Source organism: Dipodomys merriami, unplaced genomic scaffold (assembly GCF_024711535.1).
Source record: "Dipodomys merriami isolate MVZ:Mamm:240054 unplaced genomic scaffold, mDipMer1.0.p SCAF_151, whole genome shotgun sequence".
Classification (NCBI taxonomy): domain Eukaryota; kingdom Metazoa; phylum Chordata; class Mammalia; order Rodentia; family Heteromyidae; genus Dipodomys; species Dipodomys merriami.
In genome coordinates this window covers 2,403,600-2,423,503 of record NW_027202838.1, presented here as the reverse complement: position 1 = coordinate 2,423,503, position 19,904 = coordinate 2,403,600, and the positions used below count along the sequence as shown (strand labels likewise).

Here is a 19,904-nt window from a genome sequence, read left to right as displayed (position 1 = left end):
CCCAGCCCACCAATACTTTTTACAAACTTTAAAAGTCCAACTTAAAGGAAAACCCTGGAAACTATCTAATTACAGCCTTTCACTATCTTTGGGCTATTACAGGTCAGCAAACTTTAGATAACTAACTGCTGGTATGTAAAGTAATTCCAATACCAGTACACAGCCTTCCCTCTCCAGCGGGTAGAAAAACCAGTTTTGCTTCTAGTGACATTTTTCTCAATAAAAGGGATCTAGCGATCTGGTTTAGTGCTGGTTATTGACATCTGCCTGGCATTGATCACAGATTAATGCTTCGAATAAAAACCTTAGCACAAGATCATTTTTATATCACTGTGGGTCCTGATTTTTGCCCTTTGGGAGGAAAATTATTGAGTAGTTATATTGTCTATGTGTCTTTGCTGTTATTCCCTAAAGGTTCAATCCCTACCCACAGCCAAGAGCATGAAGTGCTGAAGGATTGTCAGATGATATGCACTAAACTTTCTTTAGTAACTTGGAAAAGTCACAGAATTAAAAAAAAAAAAAAAAGAGGCACATTTAGCCATGCTATGTTTTCATTCTTTCTATGCTTTCTATGGCCAGGATAGACAAATAACTCAAGAATTTTGGTATTCAGCCCATCTCTGTGAAGATAATCACTAATTAACTTGAAGATAACCTACTGAGCAAATCAGGTTCACTCATAGGATATGAGGGCTGAAAGGGAAAAAAGAGACCGACAAGGGTCTCCCCAAGGCTGGCAGGATAACACAACAGTCTACCAATTATTTTTGGGTCTCAGAAACTACTAGTAACAAGAGAACAAAACTGAAGATGAATTACATTAAACAATATATATATATTTAAATAAGGTATTTATAGGTACATATATAAAGGTACATATAGGAATTGGGTGTCAGTGCTATGCCTATAATCCTAGCTACTTATGAGGCTGAGATCTGAGGATCCTGGTTTGAAGCTAGCAGAGGGAAGCAAAGTCCCTGAGATTCTTTATCTCCAATTAACCACGAACAAGCCAGAAATGGAGCTATGGCTCAAATGGTAGAGCGCTTGCCTTGAGCAAAAAACAAATGAACAAAAACTAAGGGACATCACACAGTCTCTGATTAAGCCCCAGTACTAGCACAAAGCAAAAGCAAAACAAAATTTTTTTAAGGTATATGTTATACAGGAGCCTGAAGTTGGTGGCTCAGAATACCAACCACTTTCTTGAGAGACACCGATGAGGAGAATGGATCATGATTCATGGTTAGTCTTGGCAAAAAGTTCGTGAAACCATCATCTCAACCAATATCTAGGCACAGTGGTGTACGCCTGTCATCCCAGCTTCAAGGAATATGTAAACAGAAAAAATAGGGTCCACAGGAAAAATATGAGACCCTATCCCTAAAGTAACTAAAGCAGGGACTTTGCTTTAGTGGGGCGCTTGTCTAGGAAGGCTAAAGCCCTGAGTTCAAACTCTACTATTGCAAAAAATAAAATGAAAAGTCTGATGGTTGCTATCTGTACCTTCCAGAAGATCATTCTCCAAGGGTGTATGTACCCCCACCCCGCTTTGGATTATAAAATCTAGATCCTTCCAGGTGACAGTATGCTTGTCCAGCATATATGAGGCCCTGGGATTCTATCCCAGGTACATACACACAAAACAAATGGAAAAAAAAAAAAAGAAGAAAAGAAAAGAAAAACAAACTAAAGCTGGGCACTGATGGCTCATGGAATCCTAGCTACTCAGGAGGCTGAGATCTGAGGATTGAGGTTCAAAGCCAGCCCTGGCAGGAAAGTCTGTGAGACTCTGATCTCCAAGTAACCACCAGAAAACTAGAAGTGGCACTGTGGCTCAAGTGGTAGAGCACTTGCCTTGATCTGAAGAGCTCAGAGATGGCGCCCAGGCCCAGAGTTCAAGCTCCAGGACCGACCAAACAAACAAACAAAGCCCCCCCAAAACCAAAAAACTAACCCAACTAGATCCTTTCCTCTTCCCTTTTCTGATGGTTCTCCTCCACGAGTTTCAATTAATGGAGCCTGGGTAAATGCCACCCTGGCCTTGGGCCTGGGCACCCCCCCCCCACCCGCCCCCAGCTCCAGGCACTCAGGTTTCTTAGAGAGCAGTCTTTCCTCACTTGACCCGGAACCATTGATCCCAGGCTGGACAAGGCCCCGGGAGGTCTTCTGGCTGCCCCAGTGATGGAAATGGTCTGACCTGGGTTTGAATCCCAGCTCAGGTCACATCGGGAGACGATCAGCAAAGCTGGCTCTATGCTGGAGCCAGACTAACTAAGATAGAAGCCAAAGCCCCGGATACACACATTTTACCTCTTGGTATCTAGTTGTATGTGTAAAGTAGGGATAAAAGTAGCACCTCCCACTCAGCCCCAGTGACTCATGCCTGTAATCCTAGGTATTCAGAGAGGCTGAGATCTGAGGAGCAGGGCTTGAAGCTAGCCGTGGGGGGGGTGGGGGGGAGAGGTCAGTGAGACCTTTTTCTCGAATTGATCACCAAAAAAACCCCCACAAGTAAAGGTATGACTCAAGTGGCAGCCTTCAGTGAAAAAGCCAAGCAAGAGCAAAAGGCCATTCAAGGCCCAGAACCCATGGGCACATATGCCCATGCGCACACAAGCCCTCCCACCCCCCCCCCCCAAAGAGTTACAAGGTAGTGAGAAGGGACTGACCAAGCTCAGTGCTTACATGAAGACATGCACACAGGAGGGGCATGGAAGACTTCACTCGTCCCAAAGGGCTAATGACGGTGACGCCCACATCAAGGGTTCAGCCAGGGGCTGTCAAGCTGTAAGGGCTCAGTCAATAGCTGTGGCCACTGCATTGGGACGAATCCTTCGAGGGCACCAGAACCTCAGTCTAGCCAAAGAGGCTCAGGTAGCCAGCCTCCTCCAGCACCCCAGCCTTCTGAGGTTACAACAGCAGTACCTGCTTCTATTCAGAGCATGGTTTAAGAGGCAACTTTCATATTTGCTTCTTATCTTGTCACCTCAGGAACACACCAGGCTTAGTTACCTGTGTGTGTGTGTGTGTGTGTGTGTGTGTGTGTGTGTGTGCGTGCGCGCACGCGTGTGCACGTGTGCGTGCCATTACTGGAGCTTGAACTCAGGGCCTCAAGCTCTTGCTTGGCTTTTTTTTTCTTTCTTATTTTGCTTAAGGCTGGTGCACTACCACTTGAGCCACACCTCCACTTCCAGCTTTATTCATTGGTTAATTGGAGAAAAGAGTCTCAGGGATTTTTCTGCCCAGGCTGGCTTTGAACCGGGATTCCAGAGTTGCTAGGATTACAGACATACAGACCAGAGCCATCAGTGGCATGCTGTATTTCTCTGTCTCTCTGTCTCTCTCTGTCTCTGTCTCTGTCTCTGTCTCTCTCTCTCTCTCTCTCTCTCACACACACACACACACAGGGCTTGAACTCAGGGCCTGGGCACTGTCCCTGAGCTTCTTTTGCTCAAGGCTAGCACTCTACCACTTGAGCCACAGCACCACTTCTGTCTCTGTGGTGCTGAGGAATTGAACCCAGGGCTTCATGCAGGCTAGGCAAGCACTCTCCCACTAAGCCATCTACCCAGCCCTGTGTTCACCATTTGCCGATGGGAGATCTGAGGCTCACAGAACTTTCGTCCCCATCCATCCATCCTTCTTACAGGACAGCCATCCATCCTTCTTACAGCCAGGCTCAATGGGGATTTCTCAGCCCAGGAGGAGAAAAAAAAAAAAAGGACTTAGGGAAAGTGGCTGAAGACAAGACCAGCCTGATCTCTTAAGATGAGGATCTTGAAATGTCCTTCCCAGCCCTCTCACACTTCCTGTTGGTGGGGGCGGGGCGCACAGGCTCAGGATTCCGTGTAGAGACCACATCCTCAGCCAGCTTCCCCACCCAGGAAGTCTTCCAAAGAGGCTGGGTGCTGCAGCCTGGGGCGCCCCCAGGACGTGCCAGAGGCCAACCACGCCAAGGACTCACCCATCCACGGCAAAAGGAATTGAGTCCAACAAGGTGGGTGTGCCCAGGGCACCCAGCTGATTGGGTGCACGGCAGAGGCTGGGGCTGGGCTGAGGCCTGGCATCCCCAGGGCTCCCTCTTGGGTGCTGCAGTGCAGAGATTCCCTGCCCTGGGCAGCTACCCAGCACTGCAGACTCCCCTTCCCACCCCCATCCTGCCCTAGAGGCCTAGCCTTCCTGGGACATCTCTCTCCTCCCAACACTCAGAGCTCCATCCCGCCCCGGCCCCAGCTGCAGCACCTGCCCAGAAACCACCGATGCACAGAGATAGCAGAAACAAAGGGTAGGAAGAGCAAGGGAGGTCGATGAGAGACAGCCACAGCTGCAGAGGTGGGGGAGGGGGTTGGAGGCTTAGGCCTCTGCTTCCAGCCCAGCCTGGCCACACCCAACTCCCAGAAGTCTGAATCTTCAAACAGCTGAACACTCGTGGGCAAGTGTGGCCTGCAGCCAGCTCAGCAAGACTGTCTTGGGGCCCAGGGGAAAACGGGGGTGTCTAAGTCTTCCCCTCTCTCCCTGCCCTACCCGTCAGGACCTGCAACCTAGCTTTCCTCACCCCCAGGGCAGTCTTCCTTCTTACAGGAGATCAGGCCCCAGGGGTTGTCCACAGGGGTTAGCAGGGTCGCAGACACTCATCTGTGAGGGCTTTAGCTATCCTGTGTGGCTGGGAGGGGCAGTTTCAGAGGGGAGGAGGGCAGAGGGGAGGAAGGATAGATTTGTGCCGAAACCAGAGTCTTTTCACAAACCCTGCAGCCGTATGTCCAAATTTGGAGTTCTCTGGAAAACCCACCAGAGTTTAAACAAAAGGAAGGGGAGGGAGGGAAGGAAGGAGAGAGGAAGTGGGACCAGAGCAGTCCTCCCAAAGGATCCCCACCCCCCACTTTCCCCCTTCCCTTTCTCCTTCCAGGGCCTACGAGGGTAGGCAAGGCACTCCAAACCTGTCATCAAGAATCCCAAACCTGTAATAGGGTCCTGGCACCTGACAGAACCATTGGCACAGAAACCGATGGCTGGGGTCATTCGCTGGGTACGTGGGAGAAGGAAATGGAGGCTCAGAGAGGGAAAGTCACTAGCCTCAAGGTCACCCAGCAAGTTTTGGTGATGCAGCTGAGGTTGGGATTCTAACTCCCATTACAAGTATGTCTGCAAGGACCTCGAAGACTCTGATCTCTGAGGAAGGTGTAGACTTTCCAGCAAAGCAGAGAGAAAGGTGTGTGTGTGGGGGGGGATCCTTGTCTCCCCTCCAAGAACCCTTGGAGGTTCCTTCAAGCGTGGCCCAGTGGCAGGAGGGACCCGCAGAGCCCGGGGTGGGCACAAGAGGGTCCCTGCTCCTCCTCCAGCTGCACCTGGGTTTCCCCCCTCCCCCAACACACCCCGACACAGGCCATCTTCTGTCCCTTTTCACGCTCAGTCTCGGCCTCAGTCACACCCATCCCTGCGGGTCCTCAGCGCCCCCCGACCTTCAAGGTTTCTTAGTTCCCACCCCCCAAGTCAGGTCCCCCCTCCCCACGATCAGAAGCAGAGGGCGCAAGGCGCCGCCCCCCCCCCCCCCCGCTCCGGCCACACCCTCAGCAAAGCCGGGGGTCCCCCTCGGTGACCCTCTCCCCCCCATCCCCAGCAGGGGCGCGGCCTGCTCCCCCCCATTGGCGCCCCGCACCCCCCCCCCGATCACTCAGGGTCGTTGCACCCCTCCCCAGGCCCCGCGTGGAAAGGGCACGGGGTCAGCCGACGTGGAGACCTCTGTAACTCAGCCCTGGATGGGGACCCCCCCCCGAGGGTCCACTCACCGCGCGTGGAGCGTCCTGTCGCGGGGCGATCGAAGGACGGAAGGACGGACGGAGGGACGAACGCGCACCGGGGCGGGACGCGCAGGACGCCGAGCTCGCTGGTCGCGGCCCCGTTAGCTGAGCAGCTGCAGCCAAGGCGCAGCGAGGGGGCGGGGCCGACCCTGGGCGCCGGGCACGTGGCACGCAGAGGCCAATCGGGTTAGGCCGCGACTGGCCACGCCCCCTCCGCCAAGCCACGCCCCCACCCCCACCCCACCCGGGAGCCTTTGCTTCGGGAATCTTTAGAATGTCACTCAGTACTGGGAGGCGTCGGGGGACCCGGGGCTCCAGACCCCCAGATCTGCAGAGTAAAGGAGGTGTGGCCAAGGGTGTCCCCGACTTGTGGACCCCCCCAGATTTCCCGCAACTCCACAGCCCCAACGCTTTGCTGAGAAACTGAAAAGTGGAGAGAGGCCTAACACCTCAGCTGCCTGATCGGGTTTCATGCCTCAACATCCCCTTCAGGTCACTGGCATGACTTACTCCCTTCCCAGGAGGAGAATAGCCCAGGCCGCAGGAGGCAGTTCCTTGACCTAGGTCGCTCAGCTAGTAGGCTGTGGTGCGGGATTCGAACTTGGGCCCTAGCAACCCTGGATGCTCGGTTCCTGGGGGAGCATAGAATAGTGTATGGGGAGGGGGGCGGTGTTGAAGGTGGCAGAGTCCAGAAGTGACCCTCTAGGGCTGTGTTGAAAACAACTGTCAGCCAGGGCTCCCCCTGGCCCAGGCTGAGATCTGAGCATTGTGGTTCAAAGCCAGCCCGGGAGGGTTGGGGGGAAGCCCATGAAACTCATATTTTTTGATTTAGCACCAAGAAGCTGGAAGGGGAGCTGTGACTCAAGAGGTGGAGTGCCAGCCTTGAGCAAAAAAGAAATAAGGGAACAGCACTCAGTCCTTGAGTTCAGCCCCAGGATTGGTTGGGGGGGGCGGGGTAGGGGGAGAAGGGGGGGGGAAGGGGAGCGCACTTCATGAAGGAATGGAACAAGAGAAGCCGAACCTAGTGAAGATGTTGGTGAGTTCTTCTTATGCATCACGGTAATGGTTGCTATTTAACACTTTCTATAAGCAAAGACTTCATTCAGGTAAACATCTTATATGCAATGTCACACTTCATCCTCACAACTCTCTGAAAACATTTATTTAGTCCTTACTATGTGCCAGGCACTATTCTCTGTGTGTGTGTGTGTGTGTGCGTGTGCACACTTGCACACCAGTACTGGGACTTGAACTCAGCCCTGGGTGCTATCCCTTAGCTCCCCCCAACCCTATATACACCCAAGGTTGGTGTTGTACACTTGAACCACAGACCCAGTTCCAGCTTTTGGGTGGTTAATCAGAGATAAGTATGTCATGGACTTTATTGCCTGGGCTGGCTTCCAATTTAGAACCTCAGATCTCAGCCTCCTAAGGGGCTAGGATTAGAGGCACTATTCTGAGAGTTGTATAGATAAAGATCTCTGTTCTCTCATTGAGTCTGTCTGCCAGCAGAGGAGGAAATAGATAAACAGTAAATAAATATGCCCAACTTGGTGCTGGTGGCTCATGCCTGTAATCCTAGCTACTCAGGAAGCTGAGATCTGAGGATCACGATTCAAAGCCAGCCTGGGCAGGAAAGTCCGTGAGACTCTTATTTCCAATTAGCTATCAGAAAACCAGAAGTTATATGGTGGCTCAAGTGGTAGAGCGCTCTCCTTGAGCTGAAGAGCTAAGGGACAGCACCCAGGCCCAGAGTTCAAGCCCCACAACCAACAACAGCAACACACACACAGAGGAATGAAGTATTAACACAAACTGCCATGTGGATAAACTTCAAATTAGCTCATAACTGTAATCCTTGCTACTTGGGAGGCTGAGGTATGGAGGATCAAGGTTCAAAGCCAGCCTAGGTAGACTTTCCTCTCCAATTAACAGTTAAAATGTCAGAAGCAGAATTGTGGCTAAAGTGCCAGCCTTGAATGGAAAAAGCCAAGAGAGAGCACAAAGCCCTAGGTTCAAGTCCCAGTACTAGTATGGCACTGGCTCAAGCCCCAGTACTAGTATGGCATGTGTACATGTGAATATTTACATGTATCTGCACACATGCACACACACACTGATAAATGAACAAGGCCAGACACAAATGGAATCATTATATTTCATTTATATACAATATGTAACTATTTCATAATACTAAAGGGGCAGAAAGCAAATCAGTGGCCACTAGGACTAGGGGGTCCATGGGAAACAGAATGACTGCTTATTTGTGGGGGGTTTCCCTTTGCAGTGATGAAAAGGTTGGGGCACTGGACAGAACCCAGTGGTTACACAACATGGTGACTGTCATGACTCTCCTTTGCTCAATAACCTGCGACAGCTGCCAAATGACTCAGAGTAAAAGGCAAAGTCCCCTCGGGCTTCACAGGCCCTGCACGATTCGTTCCCTCTTACTTCTACGCTCTTGCTATCTCTACCTACTTCTCACTGGCTTTGCTCCAGCCCAGCTCACCCCTCCTAGAGATCTGGAGACATGACAGACTGACCTTCTCTTGTTATGAGGCTCTTATCCAGATGTTCCTTTGCTTGGATTCTTTTTTTTTTTTTTTTGTCGGTCGTGGGGTTTGAACTCTGGGCCTGGGCGCTGTCCCTCAGCTCTTCAGCTCAAGGCGAGCGCTCTACCACTTGAGCTACAGCGCCATTTCCGGTTTTCTGGTGGTTTACTGGAGATAGGAGTCTCTCGGTCTCTCCTGCCCGGGCTGGCTTTGAACCGCGATCCTCAGATCTCAGCCTCCTGAGTAGCTAGGATTACAGGCGTGAGCCACCAGCGCCTGGCTCCTTTGCTTGGATTCTTTCCACAACCATCTGTTCAATTCTGCACCCTGGCTTGCCTCTGCTGCATCTTATTTGAATCTCAGTCTCTCCACAAAGCCTCCCATAATTCCATACTTCCACCTACTGCTCTTCCCCTTGCTTTCCCTATTTTTGCCCACAGCGCGCGTGCACACACACACACACACACACACACATACACACACAATTTATTTATTTGGGGTCATGGGGCTTGAACTCTAGGCCTGGGCGCTGTCCCTCAGCTCTTCAGCTCAAGGTGAGCACTTGAGCCACAGTGTCATTTCTGGTTTTCTGATGGCTAATTGGAGATAAGAGTCTCACGGAGTTTCTTGCCCAGGCTGGCTTTGAACCGTGGTCCTTAGATCTCAGCCTCCTGAGTAGCTAGGATTACAAGGCATGAGCCACTGGCACCTTTTTTTTTTTTTTAAGACTAAATAATAACCCATTGCATAATATGACGTTTTGTTTCTCCATTCATCTGTTGTTGGAGTTCAAGTGACTTAAGTTCTTTGACCTTTGTGAATAGTATTGATGTAAATGATTGGAAACACTTCTGTGTTTGGTTCGCTTATTTTATTTACTTAGGGGTGAGACTGATGTAGTCCCGTGGGAATTCTAGATTTAATGTTTCTTTTGTTTTATTTTCCCCATTTTAAAAATAGTATTGTTAATGTTGAAAAAAGAGGAACTTTTTGTGGAGGTTTTTCTTTTTGTGCTAGAGTGGCCCAGGCTGGTCTTGAACTCTTGATTCTTCTGCCTAGACCTCCTGAGTGCTGGGACTATATCTCATTTTGCTACCACACATGGCTTTGTAGGAAGTTACTAGGCTGGAGAGGCCATGGCTCGGCCAGAGTGGTATATACATGGAGGATTTGGGGGGGACTTAGAGATGGAACATATTTGAAGGTCAGCTGAAAATGATTACTTGGAGGACTGGATGTGAAGTTAAAAGAAGAAGAGAAACAGGAAGCAGCTTAGTGGCCAAGCAGCTGGGTGGGTTCAATTCCTAGCATGTGAAAGGAAGGATCTGTTATTTGTGGGTAGAAGTGAGAGAATGACCAGAAATTCAATCTCTGACCTGTTTGTTGAAGGTTTCTAGTAGACATCCAAGGGCTGTGTCAAATAGGCAGTTGATTAGTAAGTCTGGGAATCCTAGAGGTAATCTGTTAAGAGTTGGGGGGGGGCAGGGGAAGAAGAGCAGGGCACTGGTGATTCACACCTATAATCCTAACTACTTGGGAGGCAGAGAACAGGAGGATCGTTGTAAGAGGTAAACCTAGGCAGAAAAGTTCTTGACACCCTTTTTTTTTTTAACCAATGACTGGGCACAGTAGCCTACATCTGTAATCTCAGCTACTATGGGAAGCATAAGTATCAGGATTGCTGTTTTTGCTAGCCCAGACAAAAAAGCAATACTTTATCCCCCAAAAAGGGCTGGAGATGTGGCTCAGGTGGGTGGAGTGTTTGACCAGCAAGCACCAAGCTTTGAGTTCCAACTCCAGGGCTATCAAAAGCAGAACAAAACAAAGAAACAAAAAACACACTCCAAGTTGGGGAGAAGGAAAAGCGTCCAGCAAAGGTGACTGGAACAATGCTGGGGTTGAGAGGAAAATATCCCAGGAGAGGGCAGGAGGCAAGTAACACACACACACACACACACACACACACACACACACACACACACACACACACACACACACACACACACACACTACCAGGAGGAAGCCTGACCAGTTGTGTCAGCACTGCTTTTAAGTCCAGCAGGCTCAGGCCCAATAGTCTATCCATTGTGGGATTGAGCAACGTGAAGGTCAATATTTCTCTTGCAGCAAGGAACAGAGTGTCAGAATGCTGGGACAGAGCCTGGCTTAAGAGACCAAGAATAAGCAGTATCTGGCAGTTCTGTGTCAAGAGGGGTGTGTGTGTGTGTGTGTGTGTGTGTGTGTGTGTGTGTGTGTGTGTGTGTGTGTGTGTGTGTGTGTGTGTGTGTGTGTGTGTGTGTGTGTGTGTGTGTGTGTGTGTGTGTGTGTGTGTGTGTGTGTGTGTGTGTGTGTGTGTGTGTGTGTTGGGACACTGTCTATTAGCTCCTTTTTTTTTTTCCTTTTCAGTCAGGGTTGGTACTCTACCACTTGAGCCACAGCTCCATTTCTGGCTTTTTTGCTGGTTAATTGGAGATAAGAGTCTCACAGATTTTCCTGCCTGAGTTGGTTTCAAACTAGGATGCTCAGATCTTAGCTCCTGAGTAGCTTGAGCCACCAGTACCTGTCAAGAAATGATTTGGTTGATTTTTTTTTGCCAGTATGGGCTTGAACTCAGGGCCTGAGCACTGTCCCTGGCTTCTTTTGCTCAAAGCTAGCACTCTACTTGAGCCATAGTGCCAATTCTGGCCTTTTCTGTTTATTGTGGTACTGAGGAATCAAACCCAGGGCTTCATGCATGCAAGGCAAGCACTCTACCCCTAAACCATATTCCCTGATTTCTTTTTCTTAAGACTGAAGACATCAGAACTTATTTGTCTGCTGGTGAAGATTGCTCACATGCAAGTTTGAACATTGATCAGGAAAAGGGAGTGGAGAATTACTGGTGCAATGTTTGGAGAGAGAATGGGATCGAATGTACAACAGAGGGACTATTAGTGTTGGTTTTGTTTCATTGGTGTTAGTTTTGAACTCATGTCCTCTACCACATGGGCTACTCCCAGTTCTTTATTGTATTTTTCTCCCCAGAGCTGAGGACCAAACTCAGGGCCTTGCATTTGCCAGGCAAGTGCTCTTCCATTGATCGAATTCCCAACCTCTAGGTTTTGTTTTCTTTTTTATTCTTGGGACAAGGTAAACTTTGCCCAGCCTGACCTTGAACTAGGGATATTCCTTTCTCCTCCAGCAGCGTGTGATTGCAGGCTTGTACCACTGTGCCAAACTTATTAGCATTCTTAATTTGCAAGAAGAATAATGGAAATGCATAAATATGATGCCCCAAATCAGCCCAAGTGACTAAGGCAGTATTGAAAACCAGGTTCCTAGCAGAGTGCCAATGGCTCATGCCCATAATCCTAGCTACACAGGAGGCTGAGATCTGAGGATCCCAGTTCGAAGCCAGCCAGGGCTGGCTGTGAGACTTTTATCTCCAATTAATCACAGAAAAAGCCAGAAGTGGCACTGTGGCCCAAGTAGCAGAGTGTTAGCCTTGAGCAAAAGGAGCTTAGGGACAGCACCCAGGCCCAGAGTTCAAGCCCTATGATGAGCAAAACCCAAACAGAACAAAACAAAAAAGCCAGGTTCCTCAGTGCTGGTGGCTCACGCCTGTCATCCTAGCTATTTAGGAGGCTGAGATCTGAGGATCCAAGCTCAAAGCAGGCAAGAAAGTCCATAAGACTGTTATCTCTAGTTAAACACCACAAGTCAGAAATAGAGATGTGGCTCAAGTGGTAGAGCACTAGCGTTGAGCTCAGGGACAGCACCCAGGCCTTCAGTTCAAACCCTACGCCTAGCATAAAAAAAAAAAAAAAAAGAATAGATATAATATATAGTTACTGCTCATTCTCTCAAAGCTGAAATACAGAGCCCAATCTATGTCTTCCTTCCTTCCTTCCTTCCTTTTTTTTTTTTTTTTTGGCAGTCCTGGGGCTTAATTCAGGGCCCAGGAACTGTCTCTGAGCTTCTTTTGCTCAAGGCTAGCACTCTACCACTTGAGCTATAGCACCACTTCCAGCTTTTTCTGTGTATGTGGTACTGAGGAATCGAACCCAGGGCTTCATGCATGCTAAGCAAGCACTCTACACTAAGCCACATTCCCAGCCCCAAGGCTATGTTTTCTTAAGTGCAAAGGGAAACCAACCAGCCAGGTGCCAGTAGCTCATGCCTGTAATCCTAGCTACTCAGGAGGCTGAGATTGAAGGATTATAGTTCAAAGCCAGCCTGGGAAGACAAACCAACAAAAAGCTGGTAATGGAGGTATGGCTCCAATGGTGAAGTGCCATCCTTGAATGGAAAAAGCCAAGTGAGAGTTCAAGGTCCTGAGTTCAAGCCCTTCCCCCCCCAAGAAACAAATAAGTAAATAAATACATGAATGAAAGAAAAAAGAAAAGAAGGAAGTGACAAAAGCTGTAGAAAGTTAAATAATTAGATGTCACTCAGCCTCAGTTCCTGATGGAAACAAATCCTGGAAGGAAGTAACTGCTAAGGTGACCTCACGTTGGCACTGTTCCAGGACCTTCTGTTTGGCCTGTTCACAGATGTCTGTATGGGAGATGGCACAATACGTTGATTCATCCTAAAACAAGGCCATGAGATCCAGACCTTTTCTTGGGACTTGAACTCAGAGCCTGGGCATTGTTCCTGAGCTGCTGCTGCTGCTGCTGCTGCTGCTGTTGCTTCTTCTTCTTCTCCTCCTTCTTCTTCTCTGGGTCTGGGCACTGTCCTTCAGCTCTTCAGCTCAAGGCGAGCGCTCTACCACTTGAGCCACAGGGCCACTTCCAGTTTTCTGGTGGTTAATTGGAGATAAGAGTCTCACAGACTTTCCTGCCTGGTCTGGCTTTGAACCTCAATCCTCAGATCTCAGCCTCCTGAGTAGCTAGGATTGCAGGCATGAGACACCTGAGCTTCTTTTGCTCAAGGCTAGCACTCTACCACTTGAGCCATGGTACCACTTCCAGCCTTTTCTGTGTATGTGGTACCGAGGAATTGAACCAGAGCTTCATGCATGCAAAACAAGCATTCTACCACTAAGCCCCATTCCCAGCCCCAGACCTTTCTTATTTCCTTTCCCTGGGACAGGAGAAAATACATCTTGCTGCCCCAGAAGCTCAGATGGTCCCCTCCTGCCACCTGGTGGCTAAGACCCAATTCTGCCGGGCTTCTAACAGAAGAGATGGACAAGAGCTGTCTTTCCAAGAGAGATCCCTACGCCAGGAGCCTCAGCAAGTGCTGTTCCAAATCCACCAGGAAAGCCTTCTTCCTCTACAACAATGTCCCTAAAAGATCCCTTTCAGGCCTGACATTCCCCCATAAGAGAAGGACTGCTTCCCTCCACAGGAAAGAAAAGGAATTGCTATTCATTTTCTTCTTTTTCTTTTTTCTTTTTTTGTTGGTCATGGGGCCTGAACTCTGGGCCTGGGCACAGTCCCTTAGCTCTTCACCTCAAGGCTAGTGCTCTACCACTTGAGCCACAGCACCACTTCTGGCTTTTTCTGCTTATGTGGTGCTGAGGAATCGAACCCAGGGCCTCATGCATGCAAGGCAAGCACTCTACCACTGAGCCACCTTCCCAACCCTGCTATTCATTTTCTGTACTGACATCTCAGCAATGTGAAGGTACCTAGCTTTGGGGAGAAAGGTCACTTTAGAGTGTGAAAGAGAGAGACAGAGACGTACAGAGAGAGACAGAAAGGCAGAGACAGGCTTGAAAATCACAGAGTCAGGATTAAGGTACAGCCTAGTGGTAGAGCCTAAAAGCATGCATGCAACAAACAAGCAAGCAAACAAAAGCAACACACACTTTTTTTCAAGGGCTAGCTTGAATTCAGAGCCTGGGTGCTGTCCCTGAGCTTCTTTTGCTCAAGGCTAGCACTCTATCACTTGAGCCACAGCTCCACTTCCAGCTGTTTTGGTAATTTATTGGAGATAAGAGTCTCGTAGCTTTGTACAGCGATCCTCAGATCTCAGCCTCCTGAATAGCTAGGATTAGACTCGTGAGCCACTAGCAGCTGCCTGGCTTCACCTCATTCTAGCTGAGTGACTATGAACTATTTATTTATTTACTTATTTGTTGTCCGAGCTTCTGTTTCCTCAGTTATAATACACAGACATTATAAAAGCATTTATGTGATAAGATTATTGTTAGAGTTCACAGATACAGTTACAGAAAAAAAAAACACTTAGTAGCAACTCGCACCTGGTATGGTAATGAGTAGCAACTTAGTTTAAGATCTGCTGTTTCTGTTCATTAGATGGAGAGAGTCCTGGCCTGTTCAGAAGGGGAGATAGGGTAAGCTGGATAAGACTCCCTTTGTTCCTTCCTGTGTGAACTCTTGGAGTCTCTAAGTTAATCCTTGAGGAATCCATGTTCGTTTCAAGGTTATAAAACTGTGTGAGTCTGAAATCCTCTTTCTGGGATTTCAAGAGGCTTTGATTCATTCAATGTTCTATTGGAAGATTCCATTCCCATAAATTTTTTCCTTCACTGGGAACCTTCCAAGCCAAAGAGCAGAATCCTGACTAGCCCTTCCTGTGGGTGTCTCTAGAGATAGCAATTCTCAGAGCTCCCCCTTCTAAAGTGTCTTCCAATGCACTCAACAACCCTTCCCATGATCTCTCCCAGAAATCCTGTTCTTCCTCATCACAAAATTGCTCACAATTGGTAAATTATATATATTACATATAGATGTATCATAAGATATACATTTAATATATATTATAATATATACATGTCACATATACATATATTATAATCAACACATGTGATATTCTAACATATACATTTAATGTATAAAGTGTATACATATAAATTATAACAATACATAGATAATTTAATAAAGACTATATTATAATATAAAATTATTATATATAATGTATAACATATAATTATATGTATTTATTTATGACACATATAATTATATATGAATTTATTATCTGATATATATGATATATAGGGTAACATTATCCTATATATCCTATATAAGATAATATCTTATCCTATATATCATATATATGTGATTATATAATATCATACGAGTATATAATATCATGTGACTGCATGTATATATTATATAACATATCATATATATCATCTAGTTATATACTCTGTGTGTATGTGTGTGTGTGTGTGTGTGTGTATGTGCCTGGGCACTGTCCCTGTGCTTTTTGGCTCACAACTGGTGTTCTGTCACTTTAGCCACACCTCTACTTCCAGCTTTTTGCTGGTTAATTGGAGAAAAGAGTCTTACAGACTTTCCTTCCCAGGCTGGCTTTGAACCATGATCCTCAGATCTCAGCCTCCTGATACCTTTGATCGTTATTTGGGATATGTGGATATTCTTGGGAAGTCTCTCCTCTGGGAAACTGCCAGCTAGAACTAATCACAGGCGTGAGCCACCAATGCCTGAATAGCTATTTGTGTTTATGATCTTGGCCAAGGCCTACTTTCTTCATGCCCCATCAGTATTTGATAGAAGAGAACTAAATGGTGACTGAGTTCTACAATTCAAAGGGTTCATTCCCAAGTCCTCCTATTCCAAACACTCTGGGTCCCCTGACTCACCCAAGGGCTAACATCGGGACTTTCCAATTTCACCGTTCTGGAATGCTGGGACCATTGCATCCTATCCCTCTTGTCCCAACCTGTCTACTCTTTATCTCTTGGGGATCCCTTGGACTGCAAGAAAAGGTTAAGCTATATCTCTGTGACTAAAACTAGCCCTGGAGCCATCTGCTCATTCATTCATTCATTCATTCATTCAGCAAATGTTTGTCTAGTGCTATGATGTACCATTTGCACCAGGGATCAAGTATGAGCAGAGCATGGCCCAGCTTCCTGAGCTCACATCGTGCAAAGGCCAGACTGATGTGATCACACAAGTTCCTGTAGAATTACCAACTGATAAGTGCAACTGGATGGAGAGAAACAGCTGTACACCCCGTGGTCTGGCCGTGGGTTCCAGAGCATAACAGGGCATTGTCCAGGGCCTTGGCTCTTTTTTCATTTTTGTCAGTCATGGGGCCTGAACTCTGGGCCTGGATGCTGTCCCTCAGCTCCTCAGCTGAAGGCGAGCGCTCTACCACTTGAGCCACAGCGCCACTTCTGGTTTTCTGGTGGTTAATTGGACATAATAGTCTGGAGGACTTTCTTGCTCAGCTTTGAACCATGATCCTCAGGTCTGAGCCTCCAGAGTAGCTAGGATTACAGAAGTGAGCCACCAGGGCCTGGTAGCCTTGACTCTTATCAGACACACCAATACTCTTCTTGGGAAACTCTTCCTCTGGGAAACTATGAGCTAGAACTAGGGTTCAAAGTGGCATCTTGTCAGTCACCCCAGCACCTCCCTGAAGACTGGGAGATAATGAGAGGCCAGAAGCTAAGCTACCTCTTAGAATCTGCCCCCCCCACCTCACAAAAAAGCTCAAGGACAGTGTCAAGGCCATGAGGTCAAGCCCCACTACTGGAGCACACACACAAATATATATGCACGTAACTAGATGATAGATATGATATATGTTATGTAATATATATGCGCTATCACCTATATATTTATATAATCATATTGTATAGAGGATATATAGGATAACAGATTATCCTATATATAAGGTATATATAGAATATTATATATATTATTTAATATTATATAGGATATAATAAAGTAATATATAGGATAATGTGTTATATATAGGACAACATAATATCCTGTATATTACCTTATTTAGGATAATATATAAGGCATAATATATATAAGGTAATATATAGGATATATATGGTATGTATATAGGATATATATAGGATAATATGTTATCCTATGTATCATATAATAAATTCATATGTAATATAATATATGTAATATATAATATATGATTATATATTGTATTTATTATAATATGTATTATAATTTAAATAACATACATGTACACATGTATAATATGTATCTAGTATAATATAGCACGTATATATAATAATATATCCATGTTATGTGTATATATTATAATGTACTAGATATTAACATGTATATTATGTGTATATTATATTATATGTATTATATATATTATGTATTATTATATCATTATATCATTATATATGCATTATATATTATTGTATATGTATTATATATGTATATTATATGAATATGTAATGTAATATATATAATTTCCCAATGGTGATCAATTTTGTGATGAGGAAAGAATGTGAGAGCCCTAAAGCAGGCAAGCTGGGGCCCAAGGAGAGGAGGCTGCACGAGATCACTCAGCAAGCGGTAAAGCTACATGTGGCCCCCAAGCTTAGCTCGCGCCGTCCCACTACCCCATGCTCCAGCCCACTACCCCATGCGCCGTCCCACTACCCCATGCGCCGTCCCACTACCCCATGCTCCAGCCCACTACCCCATGCGCCGTCCCACTACCCCCATGCAAGGCTTCTTCCCTGCAGCACCTCTTCTCCTCCGCCAAGGCCTCTCTGTCCAAAAATGAGCACTGACGTTATTTCAAAAGAATCCTCCTTCAGCCAGAAGTCTGCAGGAATGTTCCAGGCTACGGGAGAGTAAGGATGCAGACAGAACCCTGCAGGAAAGTCACGGGCCAATGGCTGCATTTGGAGGGATGTGACTTTCTGTTTACAGAGGCCACAGACAGACAGGAGAAAAAGGACATCGGGTGACCTGTCTGTGGTGAACAGCACTCTTTGATGTATCTAATATTTTCTTCAAGGGAAACATAGTTATTTGGGTCCTGAAATGCTAGCTCTCGTGGCAACATGGTTTGCAATAACAAAACTTGAAAGAATCTTAACTCCCTTTGACAAGGAATGGATCAATGGTGGTAAGGCTACCATTTAAAAAAGAATAAATAAGGGGCTGGCAAGGTGGCTCAGTGGTAGAGTGCTTGCCTTGCATGCCTGAGGCCCTGTGTTCGATTCCTCAGCACCACATAAGCAAAAAGAAAAAAGCCGGAAGTGGCACTGTGGCTCAAGTGGTAGAGCGCTAGCCTTGAGCTGAAGAGCTGAGGGACAGCGCCCAGGCCCAGAGTTCAGGCCCCACGACTGGACCCCCCCCCCAAAAAAAAAAAAAAGAATAAATAATAAATGAGTAATGGGGTGGTGGGTGGGGGAGGAGTGGATGGGCGAGGAAGGACTTGGTTGTTTAAATGATGGTTGAGCTTTTGTTTTGTTTTGTTTAGTCAGTCATGGGGCTTGAACCCAGTGCCTGTACACTCTCTCTGAGCTTTTTTTGCTCAAGGCTAGCGCTCTATCACTTTGAGCCACAGATCCACTTCCAGTTTTTAGATGGTTAATTGGAGATCAGTCTCAATCTTTCCTGATTGGGCTGGATTCGAACTATAATCCTCAGATCTCAGCCTTTTGAATAGATTACAGATGTGAGCCACTAGCACTCAGGAGAGGTTGAACTTTATCTCTGTGTGTGTGTGTGTGTGTGTGTGTGTGTGTGTGTGTGAATACTGGGTGTGTGTGTGTGTGTGTGTGTGTGTGTGTGTGTGTGAATACTGGGTCTATTTCAGAGCCTGGGTACTATCCTTAATTTTTCACTCAAGGCTGGCACTCCATGACCTGTGTCATAACTCTACTTCTGGCTTTTTGGTCATTATTGGTCATTATTTAAAGATAAATTTAAGAGTCTCATGGACTTTCCTGCCCAGGCTGGCTTTGAACCATGATCTCAGATCTCAGCCTCCTGAATAACTAGGATTACAGGCATGAGCCACAGCTCCCAGCCAAATACAATTACTTTGTTGTTGTTGTTTTGTTTATGTGGTACTGAGAAATTGAACTCAGGGTCTCATGTGTGCTAGGCAAGCACTCCACCACTAATCTGTGTTCTAAGCCATGCAATTACTTTTTAGAGATGCTATTTTTTTTTGGGGGGGGGGGAGGTCCAGTCGTGGGCCTGAACTCTGGGCCTGGACACTGTCCCTTAGCTCTTCACCTCAAGGCTAGTGCTCTACCACTTGAGCCACAGCGCCACTTCCGGCTTTTTTTTCTGTTTATGTGGTGCTGAGGAATAGTACCCAGGGCCTCATGCATGCAAGGCAAGCACTCTACCACAGAGCCACCTTCCCAGCCATGCCATTTTTTTTTAATTGTAAGAGTCAACAAATTTTTTTCAGTAAGGAGCCAGAAAGTAATTGTTTTCTGCTCAGTTAGGCCACTTGGTCTTGGTTTTGATTGCTATTGCTGTTTGCTATTGTAGTATAAAAGCAGCCATAGAAAATGAGATGGAGCCAGACACTGGTGGCTCACGCCTGTAATCCTAGCTACTCAGAAGGCTGAGATCTGAGGATCGCTGTTCAAAGCCAGCCCAGGCAGGAAAGTCTGTGAGACTCTTATCATAAACCACCAGAAAACCAGAAGTGGTGCTCTGGCTCAAGTGGTAGAGCGCTCACCTTGAGCTGAAGAACTGAGGGACAGCACTCAGGCCCAGAGTTAAAGTCCCATGACCAACGAAAGAAAGAAAGAAAGAAAGAAAGAAAGAAAGAAAAGAAAGAAAGAAAGAAAGAAAGAAAGAAAGAAAGAAAGAAAGAAAGAAAGAAAGAAAGA

General features: G+C 46.9%; 1 protein-coding gene across 2 annotated transcripts in view; it reads right to left on the bottom strand.

Annotated features, from left to right (window-relative positions):
• Window positions 1-5,912, bottom strand: part of Anxa6 (annexin A6) — a 47,777-nt gene extending 41,865 nt beyond the window's left edge. For both annotated transcript variants that reach the window (XM_070022682.1, XM_070022683.1), the window contains exon 1: window positions 5,793-5,912. The gene's annotated coding sequence lies outside the window, so the exon portion shown is untranslated. The remainder of the gene's footprint in view (window positions 1-5,792) is intronic.
• Between the last annotated feature and the right edge of the window lie 13,992 nt (window positions 5,913-19,904).